The 15,063-nt window shown below is 42.9% G+C and overlaps 3 non-coding genes across 3 annotated transcripts; all 3 read right to left on the bottom strand.

The window, feature by feature from the left end:
• Nucleotides 1-2,515: 2,515 nt before the first annotated feature.
• LOC136204437 (small nucleolar RNA R71) lies at nucleotides 2,516-2,622 on the bottom strand. The gene has a single exon (XR_010675277.1). It is a non-coding gene; the product is annotated as a small nucleolar RNA R71 (small nucleolar RNA).
• A 6,659-nt stretch (nucleotides 2,623-9,281) lies between these two features.
• On the bottom strand, nucleotides 9,282-9,388 carry LOC136204451 (small nucleolar RNA R71). Its single transcript, XR_010675294.1, has one exon. It is a non-coding gene; the product is annotated as a small nucleolar RNA R71 (small nucleolar RNA).
• A 3,339-nt stretch (nucleotides 9,389-12,727) lies between these two features.
• On the bottom strand, nucleotides 12,728-12,834 carry LOC136204450 (small nucleolar RNA R71). Its single transcript, XR_010675293.1, has one exon. It is a non-coding gene; the product is annotated as a small nucleolar RNA R71 (small nucleolar RNA).
• Nucleotides 12,835-15,063: the final 2,229 nt, after the last annotated feature.

The raw sequence follows: 15,063 nt of genomic DNA, 5'->3' as shown, positions 1-15,063 counted from the left end.
CTTTTTCGCTAATTAATCTTGTTGACTTAATTATTTCGATAAGTTGATTAACTCAGCTTTGGTCAGCTTGGCCGAACTTAGCGTAAGACAGCTTTAGTCAGATGCTGACTAAGACTGTTTTACTTGAGAGTTGGGAATTGACACTTGCGTGGTCAGTTTCCAACTCAGCACTCCAATTTACTCAGTGTCAGCTTCTAACAATTTATATGCTGAGTAAATATAACAATCAACACAAGCACGTACATATATATATATATATATATATATATATATATATATATGAGAGTTAGAAATTACTTAGTATCACTTATCCTGGTTCGGCCTCTCTGCCTACTGATAGCTCCCATTTATATAGGGTTTTTAGGATTGTTTTAGTTCGTTTTTGCTTTATTTCCATTCAATTTCAGTATCATTTTGCTATCTTTCAGTCAAAATCAGTAATTTCCATTATTTATGGCATTTTCTGTATTTTCAGGTGTTTTGGGACTGTTTGAGCATTTTCGAACCAGACCCGTGCCTTGTGGAGCACCTCCGGACAATTCAGGGACCGTCGGAGTATATTTCGGAAGTCCAGGGACCAAAACAAAGGAAAAAAACCCGGACTCAGCCCCAATTTAGTGCCTGTCTCACCGAGACAGTGCATGTCTCATCGAGACAGGCCCTCGTCTCGTCGAGACACTGCCCGTCTCGTCGAGACGAGGCGGGCCGATGGTTCCCAAAAAGGAACTATCGCGTGGTGTCTCGACGAGACGCCTAGTGTCTCGTCGAGACACCCTCTTATCTCGTTGAGATACTTCTTGTCTCGACGAGACGAAACGCTGGAAGCAATTTCCCAGCGATTCCTCACTCCTTAGGCGCGAATTTTAACCTGCAAATTGCCCAAACTACCCCTAACTAAGCCTGCACTATAAATAGAAAAGGATGTCATCTTTGTTAGGGTTCTTCCTTTTTCTTTTTTTTGTTCTTCTCCCTCTCTTTCCTTGTATTCAATTTTATTGTTTTACTTCCATTGTAGCAGCTCTTAGCTTGGGGGAAGATTGATATAGGATAGTGGCTCTCCCGATTTGTAAGCAGAATCAGGCGAAATCGGGTTTTATATTCCTAATTCCTCACTCTGTCTCTTGCTTTTTGCTTATTTGAATTAATGATGATTCAGGCTTATAATGCGTGTTATAGTTGCTTGTTTAATTTAACTATGAACTAATCCCCATCTAATCTGGGATGGGGATGAATTGATTGCGTAACCATGTATGATTAGGGATTTAGTTTACTGGATTGTTTCCAATTGATTAGATTATGTGAGCTTAATGTCTAGATTTGTCAGAGATAGGATGATTGCTAGAATGAGATTCGATGATGATCAACTAGCCTGACATAGCAGAACCTAATGCCTTGAGTCTGACAAATTTGGGATTGCAGATAGGTAGATACCTGACCAAGGAATTACCTAATCCGAATTAGCATAATCTGACCTCGCTAGAGACCACTAGGAGTGCGGGCTAGTGGCTGGGCTACGGCTTTAGCCTTAATCACCACAGACCCTAATGCTTTGCATGCCCTAGGTTATATGCCTAATCAAGCCGTCAACCAAATGCATGCGAATAGACTACATGAGACTGACAATCTCCACGTGGTTAATTAGGTGGTTACCGTCAATTGTCATTATGATATGAAACTAAATCCCAGTAAATCATACATGGGATCCAATTAAGGGAATCCCCATCTTAGATTGTGTCATCAATTAATTCGAATTCTTCCCTGTCAAACGTTTTTATCTTTTATTTTAGAAATTAGCCTCTTTAAACACTCTACCACATATTTACCCTTCCGAACAATTGTGTTCCTACCTTGGGCCGACTAGTTGGGATAAATAGTCCTTGTGGTTCGATCCTGTGCTTAGCACTGTATTACTTGCTGCGATAGGATACACTTGTCCTGTTAACCGCTATATATTTTACGAGCATCAAGTTTTTGGCGCCGTTGCCGGGGACTACTTTTGTTTATAACTAGTTTACTTTTGGTGATAGGTTTATATAATTGTTTGGAATTCCAAGAACCGAGGTTCTGGGAATTACTAATCATTGCATTTTGATTTTTAAGCTGATATTGTTCTTGCAGGACGTAAAAGGGTGACACAATGGCCGAAGATCCGTCGGTCATGGAGCTGTTGAGGGCAAAGCGGCCTATAAGCACCTCTAGCATTCTCGATCCGACAATAACAGCAATGTCATTTGAAATCAGACCAACAATGATTCAGATGATCCAGAACTCGGGACAGTTCGGTGGGGATTACTACGAAGATCCTAACTCACATCTCGACAAATTTATGGAATACTGCAGCACTTTCAAGTGTGAAGACGTCGCATCTGAACAGATCTTCCAGAAGCTGTTTAGATTTTCTTTGAAAGAAGAAGCTGCAGAATGGCTACAATCCATTGAGCCAGGGTCTCTCACTGACTGGGACACTACATTATCAGCGTTTCTAGCAAAGTACTTCCCTCCGTCAAAGACTTCACAATTCAGAAGCGACATCACCTCGTTTAGGCAGTCCGACAGTGAGAACTTGCATCTAGCCTGGGAGAGGTTCCAGAAGTTGTTAAGACGGTGCCCCCACCATGGTTACCAGCGGTACCAGCTTGTTGACATATTCTACTCAGGAATATCTCCTGTCAGCCGTGCCTTTCTGGATGCAGCAGCGGGAGGAAATCTATTCAACAAGACTGCAGTTCAAGCATACAATCTGATGAAAGAATTAGCTGAACAAAGCGCATGTTGGCAAGTTGAGAAGCCGGCTCGAAGAAGAGGCACAACAGCCAAAGAGTTCCCTGGAATATTTTCGGAATCAAATCATCAGATAGCAGCGCTTACAGAAAAAGTAGATCTACTGGAAACTCACCTGAAATCATCGGAACCAGTAGCAAGCTGTGAGGTGTGCAGCGGAGGGCACAAGAACGTGGAGTGCCCGATTGTACTTGAACAGATCCATTATCTAAAACAATATGGGTCAAATGGCACGCATTGGCAGCAGGACAGACATCGAGGATCAGGTTCTGAGACTGAATGGGAAAGAAGTATAGATGTCCTGAGAGAGAGCCTGAGTGCCATAAAAGGAAGATTGGCACATAATGAAGCTTTCTGCCAAAGGCTTCAAACACAGGTCAGTAATTTGGTAGAAGAGGAAGCACGAGCAATCACACTTAGGAGCGGAACACAGGTAAGCGCACCAGCCTTTGTGCCTCAGCAAGACAAGGCAGACCCCATTCCTGGTAATATCTCTACCTCGTCTGCTCCACAGGTAAGTGTTTCTGATCCAACTCCGATTACTGAAACTGATGTACCACCAACACAGGTTACCTTGCCTTATCCTACTTCTAGGAGAGCTAAGTTAGACAAGGATTATTCCAAAATGTTAAATGTGTTTAAGAAAATCGAGATTAACCTCCCGTTTCTTGAACTTCTTGAGAATATGCCTGTGTATGGAAATTTTTTAAAAGAGCTGATCTCTAAAAAGAGAAAACTAGGAGATCATGAGACTGTAATGCTAAGCCAAGAATGTTCTGCCATGCTAAGAAATCCGTTACCTAAAAAATCTAAAGATCCTGGTAGTTTTAGCATTCCCTGTACAATAGGCAAGGTTCATTTTAAACGTGCTTTATGTGATCTTGGTGCAAGCATAAATCTTATGCCGTTGTCTGTTTACAGGAAATTAGGAACGGGAGACCCATAGCCCACGTCAGTCACAATTCAGTTGGCTGACAGGTCTATAAGGCGTCCGGTTGGAGTGGTAGAAGACCTTTTGGTCAAGGTAGATCAGTTCATCTTCCCAGCTGACTTCGTGATCATGGACATTGAAGAAGATGATCAAGTCCCAATCTTGTTAGGGAGGCCTTTTCTCGCCACTGTACGAACACTGATTGATGTTGAGGGAGGCAAACTGATTCTCAGGCTTCAAAACGAGGAAGTGGAATTCAACATTCTAAAATCTATGAAATTTCCTGTTGATGATGAATGTTGTAATTTTCTGAGCGTAACTGACTCTTTGGTTGAGAATGTTTTCCAGGAAACTGAAGAACGGAACCTGAGTATTGAACTAGATGAGGAGCCATTGGATTTGGAGACCGAGGTAGAAGGTAAAGAGAGTTGTCATTGGGCCCAGCACGACGAACTCCTGGACAGAGAAATAAAGACAAGGCCTAAGACCTCGATTGAAGAACCGCCGACCCTCGACCTCAAACCCTTACCTGCCCATTTAAAATACGTGTTCTTGGCACCTCCTTTACACTTACCTGTGATTATTTCGGCTGAACTTACAGGTCCTGAGGAAGATCGCTTGGTGGAGGTGATGAGGAAGCACAAGGGAGCGTTTGGATGGCAAATGTCGGACATCAAGGGAATCAGCCTGTCTCTTTGTGAACACCGGCACTATATGGAGGATAAGGTGAAGCCGACTGCTCAACCACAGAGAAGACTCAACCCAAAAATGAAGGAAGTAGTGAAGGCTAAGGTAATTAAGTTGCTTGATGCAGGGATGATCTATCCAATCTCTGACACCCAGTGGGTGAGTCCCGTGCATATGGTGCCGAAGAAGGGGGGCACAACAGTGACATTGAATGAGAAGAATGAACTAATCCCGGTGCGGAAAACCACCGGGTGGCGAATGTGCGTGGACTACAGGAAATTGAACGACGCCACCAGGAAGGATCATTTCCCTCTTCCGTTCATTGATCAAATGCTTGAACGCATGGCAGGTAAGTTTTTCTTCTGTTGTGTGGATGGGTATTCGGGCTACATGCAAATATCTAGTGGATCCTGACGATCAGGAAAAGACCACTTTCACTTGCCCTTTTGGGACATTTGCATATAGACGGATGCCCTTCGGGTTATGCAATGCACCTGCTACGTTTCAGAGGTGTATGACAGCTATATTTTCTGATATGATAGAAAAATTCATGGAGGTCTTTATGGATGATTTTTCTGTTTTTGGTACCACTTTTGATAGCTGTTTGCATAACTTGGGATTAATGCTGCAAAGATGTGAGGAAACTGACCTAGTCCTAAACTGGGAAAAGTGTCAGTTTATGGTCACTGAGTGTATAGTTTTAGGGCATAAGGTATCACGAAAAGGGATTGAGGTAGTCCCTGCTAAAGTTGAGGTCATTGAAAAACTACCTCCCCCTTCAAATGTCAAAGCAGTTAGGAGTTTTTTAGGCCACGCTGGTTTTTATAGGCGCTTTATTAAGGATTTTTCTAAAATTGCCAGGCCTATGACCCAATTGTTGCTGAAGGATGCCAATTTTGTTTTCACACCTGAATGTCTTGAATCTTTTAACACTTTAAAAGACAAATTGATTAAAGCTCCCATAATGGTTAGTCCCAACTGGGATTTACCATTCGAGCTAATGTGTGATGTCAGTGACACAGCTGTAGGTGCATGCTTAGGTCAGAAAGTGGATAAAATTTGCCGACCGATTTCATATGCTAGTATAACTCTGAATGACGCTCAATTAAATTATACCACCACAGAAAAAGAGTTATTAGCTGTGATTTTTGCACTTGACAAGTTTCGTTCATATTTGGTGCTTTCAAAAGTTATTGTTTACACTGACCATGCTGCATTGAGGTATTTGTTTTCAAAACAGGATGCCAAACCTAGACTCCTTAGGTGGATTCTATTACTGCAGGAGTTTGATCTGGAGATACGAGATAAGAAGGGAGTTGAAAATGTGTTTGTTGATCATCTTTCTAGATTGGAACAAGAGGAGGTGGATATAGACACCGATGCAGACATCCAGGAGTCATTTCCCGGCGAGCACTTACTGTCAATTAGACATGTCCCTTGGTTTGCCAATTTTGCTAATTTCCTTGTAGGAAAGCTGATCCCTCCAGACCTCTCTTACCAGCAGAGGAGGAAGTTCCTGCACGACGCAAAGCAGTACCTCTGGGATGATCCCTACCTATTCAAGGTTTGTGGCGACAACATCATCCGTCGGTGCATTCCTGAGGAGGAGGTAGCTTCCGTCCTTGCATTCTGTCATTCTAAAGAGGTAGGTGGCCACCATGGCGCGGACAGAACTGCAGCTAAGATACTCCAGAGTGGGTTATATTGGCCCACAATCTTCCATGACGCTTTTAATTTTGTTAAAAACTGTGATAAGTGTCAACGAACTGGTAACGTTTCACAAAGACATGCCATGCCTATGAAACCAATTTTAGTCTGTGAAATCTTTGATGTTTGGGGGATAGACTTTATGGGACCTTTCCTGAAGTCGTTCAATAACGAGTACATCCTTGTAGCCGTGGACTACGTTTCTAAATGGGTGGAGGCTGTAGCCCTGCCTAGTAATGATGCGCGGGCTGTCATCCGATTCTTGCAAAAGAATATCTTCACACGGTTTGGCACCCCCCGCACCATTATTAGCGATGGCGGGTCTCATTTTTGTAACCAAGCTTTTAAACAGGTCCTGCATAAATACGGGGTCACTCATAAAGTGGCTACCCCGTATCATTCCCAGACCAGTGGTCAAGTTGAAGTGTCAAATAGAGAGATCAAAACCATTCTTGAAAAAACAGTAAATTCCTCTAGGCATAATTGGTCACTCAAATTAGATGATGCCTTATGGGCATATAGGACAGCGTTCAAAACACCAATTGGCATGTCCCCATTCAGGCTAGTTTACGGTAAGGCATGTCATCTCCCTGTAGAACTCGAACATAAAGCCTACTGGGCTACCCGTTTTCTAAACTTTGATACACGAGTTGCATGTGAGAAACGGTTATTGCAGCTTGATGCCCTGGAAGAGTTCAGGCTCAGTGCTTATGAGAATTCACGGATCTACAAGGAGAGGACGAAAAGATGGCATGACAAGAGAATAATCAAACGCCACTTTGAGGTAGGGGATAAGGTTTTACTGTACAACTCCAGGCAGCGACTATTCCCTGGTAAGCTGAAGTCGAGGTGGTATGGACCGTTTGAGGTCACCCAGTTATTCTCCTCCGGAGCAGTCGAGATCACAGACGGCCAAAATGCCCCTTTCAAGGTCAATGGGCAGCGTCTGAAAATTTATGAAGATAACTTGGGCATAGTGGAAACACTGCGTTACATAGAGGCCCCCTGAGGGAGTTTTTCCTATCCTATCTCTTTTCTTTCACTTACTGTTCAATTTCATATATATGCATCTTTTGGAATTAAATGCATGATTTAGTGTGGGGGAGGAGGCAATAAGATAGGACATTTTGTACATGTACCAATTGCATGTTTTATGCCACTATTTGTATTTGTGTTTTGTGGCATATTTAGCTTTTGCTTTCAATATTTCGCTTTCAGTAGTTAGAAATAAAAAGAATCTTAGGCAGTTGATTTTTGCATGCATCGGTTTCAATTTAGTGCCTGTCTCGCCGAGACAGTGCATGTCTCATCGAGACAGGCCCTCGTCTCGTCGAGACACTGCCCGTCTCGACGAGACGAGGCGGGCCGATGGTTCCCAAAAAGGAACTATCGCGTGGTGTCTCGACGAGACGCCTAGTGTCTCGTCGAGACACCCTCTTGTCTCATTGAGATACTTCTTGTCTCGATAAGACGAAACGCTGGAAGCAATTTCCCAGCGTTTCCTCACTCCTTAGGCGCGAATTTTAACCTGCAAATTGCCCAAACTACCCCTAACTAAGCCTGCACTATAAATAGAAAAGGATGTCATCTTTGTTAGGGTTCTTCCTTTTTCTTTTTTTTGTTCTTCTCCCTCTCTTTCCTTGTATTCAATTTTATTGTTTTACTTCCATTGTAACATCTCTTAGCTTGGGGGAAGATTGATATAGGATAGTGGCTCTCCCGATTTGCAATCAGAATCAGGCGAAATCGGGTTTTATATTCCTAATTCCTCACTCTGTCTCTTGCTTTTTGCTTATTTGAATTAATGATGATTCAGGCTTATAATGCGTGTTATAGTTGCTTGTTTAATTTAACTATGAACTAATCCCCATCTAATCTGGGATGGGGATGAATTGATTGCGTAACCATGTATGATTAGGGATTTAGTTTACTGGATTGTTTCCAATTGATTAGATTATGTGAGCTTAATGTCTAGATTTGTCAGAGATAGGATGATTGCTAGAATGAGATTCGATGATGATCAACTAGCCTGATATAGCAGAACCTAATGCCTTGAGTCTGACAAATTTGGGATTGCAGATAGGTAGATACCTGACCAAGGAATTACCTAATCCGAATTAGCATAATCTGACCTCGCTAGAGACCACTAGGAGTGCGGGCTAGTGGCTGGGCTACGGCTTTAGCCTTAATCACCACAGACCCTAATGCTTTGCATGCCCTAGGTTATATGTCTAATCAAGCCGTCAACCAAATGCATGCGAATAGACTACAGGAGACTGACAATCTCCACGTGGTTAATTAGGTGGTTACCGTCAATTGTCATTATGATATGAAACTAAATCCCAGTAAATCATACATGGGATCCAATTAAGGGAATCCCCATCTTAGATTGTGTCATCAATTAATTCGAATTCTTCCCTGTCAAACGTTTTTATCTTTTATTTTAGAAATTAGCCTCTTTAATCACTCTACCACATATTTACCCTTCCGAACAATTGTGTTCCTACCTTGGGCCGACTAGTTGGGATAAATAGTCCTTGTGGTTCGATCCTGTGCTTAGCACTGTATTACTTGCTGTGATAGGATACACTTGTCCTGTTAACCGCTATATATTTTACGAGCATCAAGTTTTTGGCGCCGTTGCCGGGGACTACTTTTGTTTATAACTAGTTTACTTTTGGTGATAGGTTTATATAATTGTTTGGAATTCCAAGAACCGAGGTTCTGGGAATTACTAATCATTGCATTTTGATTCTTAAGCTGATATTGTTCTTGCAGGACGTAAAAGGGTGACACAATGGCCGAAGATCCGTCGGTCATGGAGCTGTTGAGGGCAAAACGGCCTATAAGCACCTCTGGCATTCTCGATCCGACAATAACAGCAATGTCATTTGAAATCAGACCAACAATGATTCAGATGATCCAGAACTCGGGACAGTTCGGTGGGGATTACTACGAAGATCCTAACTCACATCTCGACAAATTCATGGAATACTGCAGCAGTTTCAAGTGTGAAGACGTCGCATCTGAACAGATCTTCCAGAAGCTGTTTAGATTTTCTTTGAAAGAAGAAGCTGCAGAATGGCTACAATCCATTGAGCCAGGGTCTCTCACTGACTGGGACACTACAGTATCAGCGTTTCTAGCAAAGTACTTCCCTCCGTCAAAGACTTCATAATTCAGAAGCGACATCACCTCGTTTAGGCAGTCCGACAGTGAGAACTTGCATCTAGCCTGGGAGAGGTTCCAGAAGTTGTTAAGACGGTGCCCCTACCATGGTTACCAGCGGTACCAGCTTGTTGACATGTTCTACTCAGGAATATCTCCTGTCAACCGTGCCTTTCTGGATGCAGCAGCGGGACGAAATCTATTCAACAAGACTGCAGTTCAAGCATACAATCTGATGAAAGAATTAGCTGAATGAAGCGCATGTTGGCAAGTTGAGAAGCCGGCTCCAAAAAGAGGCACAACAGCCAAAGAGTTCCCTGGAATATTTTCGGAATCAAATCATCAGATAGCAGCGCTTATAGAAAAAGTAGATCTACTGGAAACTCACCTGAAATCATCGGAACCAGTAGCAAGCTGTGAGGTGTGCAGCGGAGGGCACAAGAACGTGGAGTGCCCGATTGTACTTGAACAGATCCATTATCTAAAATAATATGGGTCAAATGGCACGCATTGGCAGCAGGACAGACATCGAGGATCAGGTTCTGAGACTGAATGGGAAAGAAGTATAGATGTCCTGAGAGAGAGCCTGAGTGCCATAAAAGGAAGATTGGCACACAATGAAGCTTTCTGCCAAAGGCTTCAAACACAGGTCAGTAATTTGGTAGAAGAGGAAGCACGAGCAATCACACTTAGGAGCGGAACACAGGTAAGCGCACCAGCCTTTGTGCCTCAGCAAGACAAGGCAGACCCCATTCCTGGTAATATCTCTACCCCGTCTGCTCCATAGGTAAGTGTTTCTGATCCAACTCCGATTACTGAAACTGATGTACCACCAACACAGGTTACCTTGCCTTATCCTACTTCTAGGAGAGCTAAGTTAGACAAGGATTATTCCAAAATGTTAAATGTGTTTAAGAAAATCGAGATTAACCTCCCGTTTCTTGAACTTCTTGAGAATATGCCTGTGTATGGAAATTTTTTAAAAGGGCTGATCTCTAAAAAGAGAAAACTAGGAGATCATGAGACTGTAATGCTAAGAGAATAATCAAACGCCACTTTGAGGTAGGGGATAAGGTTTTACTGTACAACTCCAGGCAGCGACTATTCCCTGGTAAGCTGAAGTCGAGGTGGTATGGACCGTTTGAGGTCACCCAGTTATTCTCCTCCGGAGCAGTCGAGATCACAGACGGCCAAAATGCCCCTTTCAAGGTCAATGGGCAGCGTCTGAAAATTTATGAAGATAACTTGGGCGTAGTGGAAACACTGCGTTACATAGAGGCCCCCTGAGGGAGTTTTTCCTATCCTATCTCTTTTCTTTCACTTACTGTTCAATTTCATATATATGCATCTTTTGGAATTAAATGCATGATTTAGTGTGGGGGAGGAGGCAATAAGATAGGACATTTTGTACATGTACCAATTGCATGTTTTATGCCACTATTTGTATTTGTGTTTTGTGGCATATTTTGCTTTTGCTTTCAATATTTCGCTTTCAGTAGTTAGAAATAAAAAGAATCTTAGGCAGTTGATTTTTGCATGCATCGGTTTCAATTTAGTGCCTGTCTCGCCGAGACAGTGCATGTCTCATCGAGACAGGCCCTCGTCTCGTCGAGACACTGCCCGTCTCGACGAGACGAGGCGGGCCGATGGTTCCCAAAAAGGAACTATCGCGTGGTGTCTCGACGAGACGCCTAGTGTCTCGTCGAGACACCCTCTTGTCTCATTGAGATACTTCTTGTCTCGATGAGACGAAACGCTGGAAGCAATTTCCCAGCGTTTCCTCACTCCTTAGGCGCGAATTTTAACCTGCAAATTGCCCAAACTACCCCTAACTAAGCCTGCACTATAAATAGAAAAGGATGTCATCTTTGTTAGGGTTCTTCCTTTTTCTTTTTTTTGTTCTTCTCCCTCTCTTTCCTTGTATTCAATTTTATTGTTTTACTTCCATTGTAACATCTCTTAGCTTGGGGGAAGATTGATATAGGATAGTGGCTCTCCCGATTTGTAATCAGAATCAGGCGAAATCGGGTTTTATATTCCTAATTCCTCACTCTGTCTTTTGCTTTTTGCTTATTTGAATTAATGATGATTCAGGCTTATAATGCGTGTTATAGTTGCTTGTTTAATTTAACTATGAACTAATCCCCATCTAATCTGGGATGGGGATGAATTGATTGCGTAACCATGTATGATTAGGGATTTAGTTTACTGGATTGTTTCCAATTGATTAGATTATGTGAGCTTAATGTCTAGATTTGTCAGAGATAGGATGATTGCTAGAATGAGATTCGATGATGATCAACTAGCCTGATATAGCAGAACCTAATGCCTTGAGTCTGACAAATTTGGGATTGCAGATAGGTAGATACCTGACCAAGGAATTACCTAATCCGAATTAGCATAATCTGACCTCGCTAGAGACCACTAGGAGTGCGGGCTAGTGGCTGGGCTACGGCTTTAGCCTTAATCACCACAGACCCTAATGCTTTGCATGCCCTAGGTTATATGCCTAATCAAGCCGTCAACCAAATGCATGCGAATAGACTACAGGAGACTGACAATCTCCACGTGGTTAATTAGGTGGTTACCGTCAATTGTCATTATGATATGAAACTAAATCCCAGTAAATCATACATGGGATCCAATTAAGGGAATCCCCATCTTAGATTGTGTCATCAATTAATTCGAATTCTTCCCTGTCAAACGTTTTTATCTTTTATTTTAGAAATTAGCCTCTTTAATCACTCTACCACATATTTACCCTTCCGAACAATTGTGTTCCTACCTTGGGCCGACTAGTTGGGATAAATAGTCCTTGTGGTTCGATCCTGTGCTTAGCACTGTATTACTTGCTGTGATAGGATACACTTGTCCTGTTAACCGCTATATATTTTACGAGCATCAAGTTTTTGGCGCCGTTGCCGGGGACTACTTTTGTTTATAACTAGTTTACTTTTGGTGATAGGTTTATATAATTGTTTGGAATTCCAAGAACCGAGGTTCTGGGAATTACTAATCATTGCATTTTGATTCTTAAGCTGATATTGTTCTTGCAGGACGTAAAAGGGTGACACAATGGCCGAAGATCCGTCGGTCATGGAGCTGTTGAGGGCAAAACGGCCTATAAGCACCTCTGGCATTCTCGATCCGACAATAACAGCAATGTCATTTGAAATCAGACCAACAATGATTCAGATGATCCAGAACTCGGGACAGTTCGGTGGGGATTACTACGAAGATCCTAACTCACATCTCGACAAATTCATGGAATACTGCAGCAGTTTCAAGTGTGAAGACGTCGCATCTGAACAGATCTTCCAGAAGCTGTTTAGATTTTCTTTGAAAGAAGAAGCTGCAGAATGGCTACAATCCATTGAGCCAGGGTCTCTCACTGACTGGGACACTACAGTATCAGCGTTTCTAGCAAAGTACTTCCCTCCGTCAAAGACTTCATAATTCAGAAGCGACATCACCTCGTTTAGGCAGTCCGACAGTGAGAACTTGCATCTAGCCTGGGAGAGGTTCCAGAAGTTGTTAAGACGGTGCCCCTACCATGGTTACCAGCGGTACCAGCTTGTTGACATGTTCTACTCAGGAATATCTCCTGTCAACCGTGCCTTTCTGGATGCAGCAGCGGGACGAAATCTATTCAACAAGACTGCAGTTCAAGCATACAATCTGATGAAAGAATTAGCTGAATGAAGCGCATGTTGGCAAGTTGAGAAGCCGGCTCCAAAAAGAGGCACAACAACCAAAGAGTTCCCTGGAATATTTTCGGAATCAAATCATCAGATAGCAGCGCTTATAGAAAAAGTAGATCTACTGGAAACTCACCTGAAATCATCGGAACCAGTAGCAAGCTGTGAGGTGTGCAGCGGAGGGCACAAGAACGTGGAGTGCCCGATTGTACTTGAACAGATCCATTATCTAAAATAATATGGGTCAAATGGCACGCATTGGCAGCAGGACAGACATCGAGGATCAGGTTCTGAGACTGAATGGGAAAGAAGTATAGATGTCCTGAGAGAGAGCCTGAGTGCCATAAAAGGAAGATTGGCACACAATGAAGCTTTCTGCCAAAGGCTTCAAACACAGGTCAGTAATTTGGTAGAAGAGGAAGCACGAGCAATCACACTTAGGAGCGGAACACAGGTAAGCGCACCAGCCTTTGTGCCTCAGCAAGACAAGGCAGACCCCATTCCTGGTAATATCTCTACCCCGTCTGCTCCATAGGTAAGTGTTTCTGATCCAACTCCGATTACTGAAACTGATGTACCACCAACACAGGTTACCTTGCCTTATCCTACTTCTAGGAGAGCTAAGTTAGACAAGGATTATTCCAAAATGTTAAATGTGTTTAAGAAAATCGAGATTAACCTCCCGTTTCTTGAACTTCTTGAGAATATGCCTGTGTATGGAAATTTTTTAAAAGGGCTGATCTCTAAAAAGAGAAAACTAGGAGATCATGAGACTGTAATGCTAAGCCAGGAATGTTCTGCCATGCTAAGAAATCCGTTACCTAAAAAATCTAAAGATCCTGGTAGTTTTAGCATTCCCTGTACAATAGGCAAGGTTCATTTTAAACGTGCTTTATGTGATCTTGGTGCAAGCATAAATGTTATGCCGTTGTCTGTTTATAGGAAATTAGGAATGGGAGATCCAAAGCCCACGTCAGTCACAATTCAGTTGACTGACAGGTCTATAAGGCGTCCGGTTGGAGTGGTAGAAGACCTTTTGGTCAAGGTAGATCAGTTCATCTTCCCAGCTGACTTCGTGATCATGGACATTGAAGAAGATGATCAAGTCCCGATCTTGTTAGGGAGGCCTTTTCTCGCAACTGGACGAACACTGATTGATGTTGAGGGAGGCAAACTGATTCTCAGGCTTCAAAACGAGGAAGTGGAATTCAACATTCTAAAATCTATGAAATTTCTTGTTGATGATGAATGTTGTAATTTTCTGAGCGTAACTGACTCTTTGGTTGAGAATGTTTTCCAGGAAATTGAAGAACGGAACCTGAGTATTGAACTAGATGAGGAGCCATTGGATTTGGAGACCGAGGTAAAAGGTAAAGAGGGTTGTCATTGGGCCCAGCACGACGAACTCCTAGACAGAGAAACAAAGACAAGGCCTAAGACCTCGATTGAAGAATCGCCGACCCTCGACCTCAAACCCTTACCTGCCCATTTAAAATACGTGTTCTTGGCACCTCCTTTACACTTAGCTATGATTATTTCGGCTGAACTTACAGGTCCTGAGGAAGATCGCTTGGTGGAGGTGATGAGGAAGCACAAGGGAGCGTTTGGATGGCAAATGTCGGACATCAAGGGAATCAACCCGTCTCTTTGTGAACACCGGCTCTATATGGAGGATAAGGTGAAGCCGACTGCTCAACCACAGAGAAGACTCAACCCAAAAATGAAGGAAGTAGTGAAGGCTGAGGTAATTAAGTTGCTTGATGCAGGGATGATCTATCCAATCTCTGACACCCAGTGGGTGAGTCTCGTGCATATGGTGCCGAAGAAGGGGGGCACAACAGTGACATTGAATGAGAAGAATGAACTAATCCCGGTGCGGAAAACCACCGGGTGGTGAATGTGCGTGGACTACAGGAAATTGAACGATGCCACCAGGAAGGATCATTTCCCTCTTCCGTTCATTGATCAAATTCTTGAACGCATGGCAGGTAAGTTTTTCTTCTGTTGTGTGGATGGGTATTCGGGCTACATGCAAATATCAGTGGATCCTGACGATCAGGAAAAGACCACTTTCACTTGCCCTTTTGGGAC

This window comes from Euphorbia lathyris, chromosome 8 (assembly GCF_963576675.1).
Source record: "Euphorbia lathyris chromosome 8, ddEupLath1.1, whole genome shotgun sequence".
In the NCBI taxonomy this organism is placed as follows: domain Eukaryota; kingdom Viridiplantae; phylum Streptophyta; class Magnoliopsida; order Malpighiales; family Euphorbiaceae; genus Euphorbia; species Euphorbia lathyris.
Note: the sequence above shows the minus strand (reverse complement) of the source record. Positions and strands in the feature narration are given on the sequence as shown.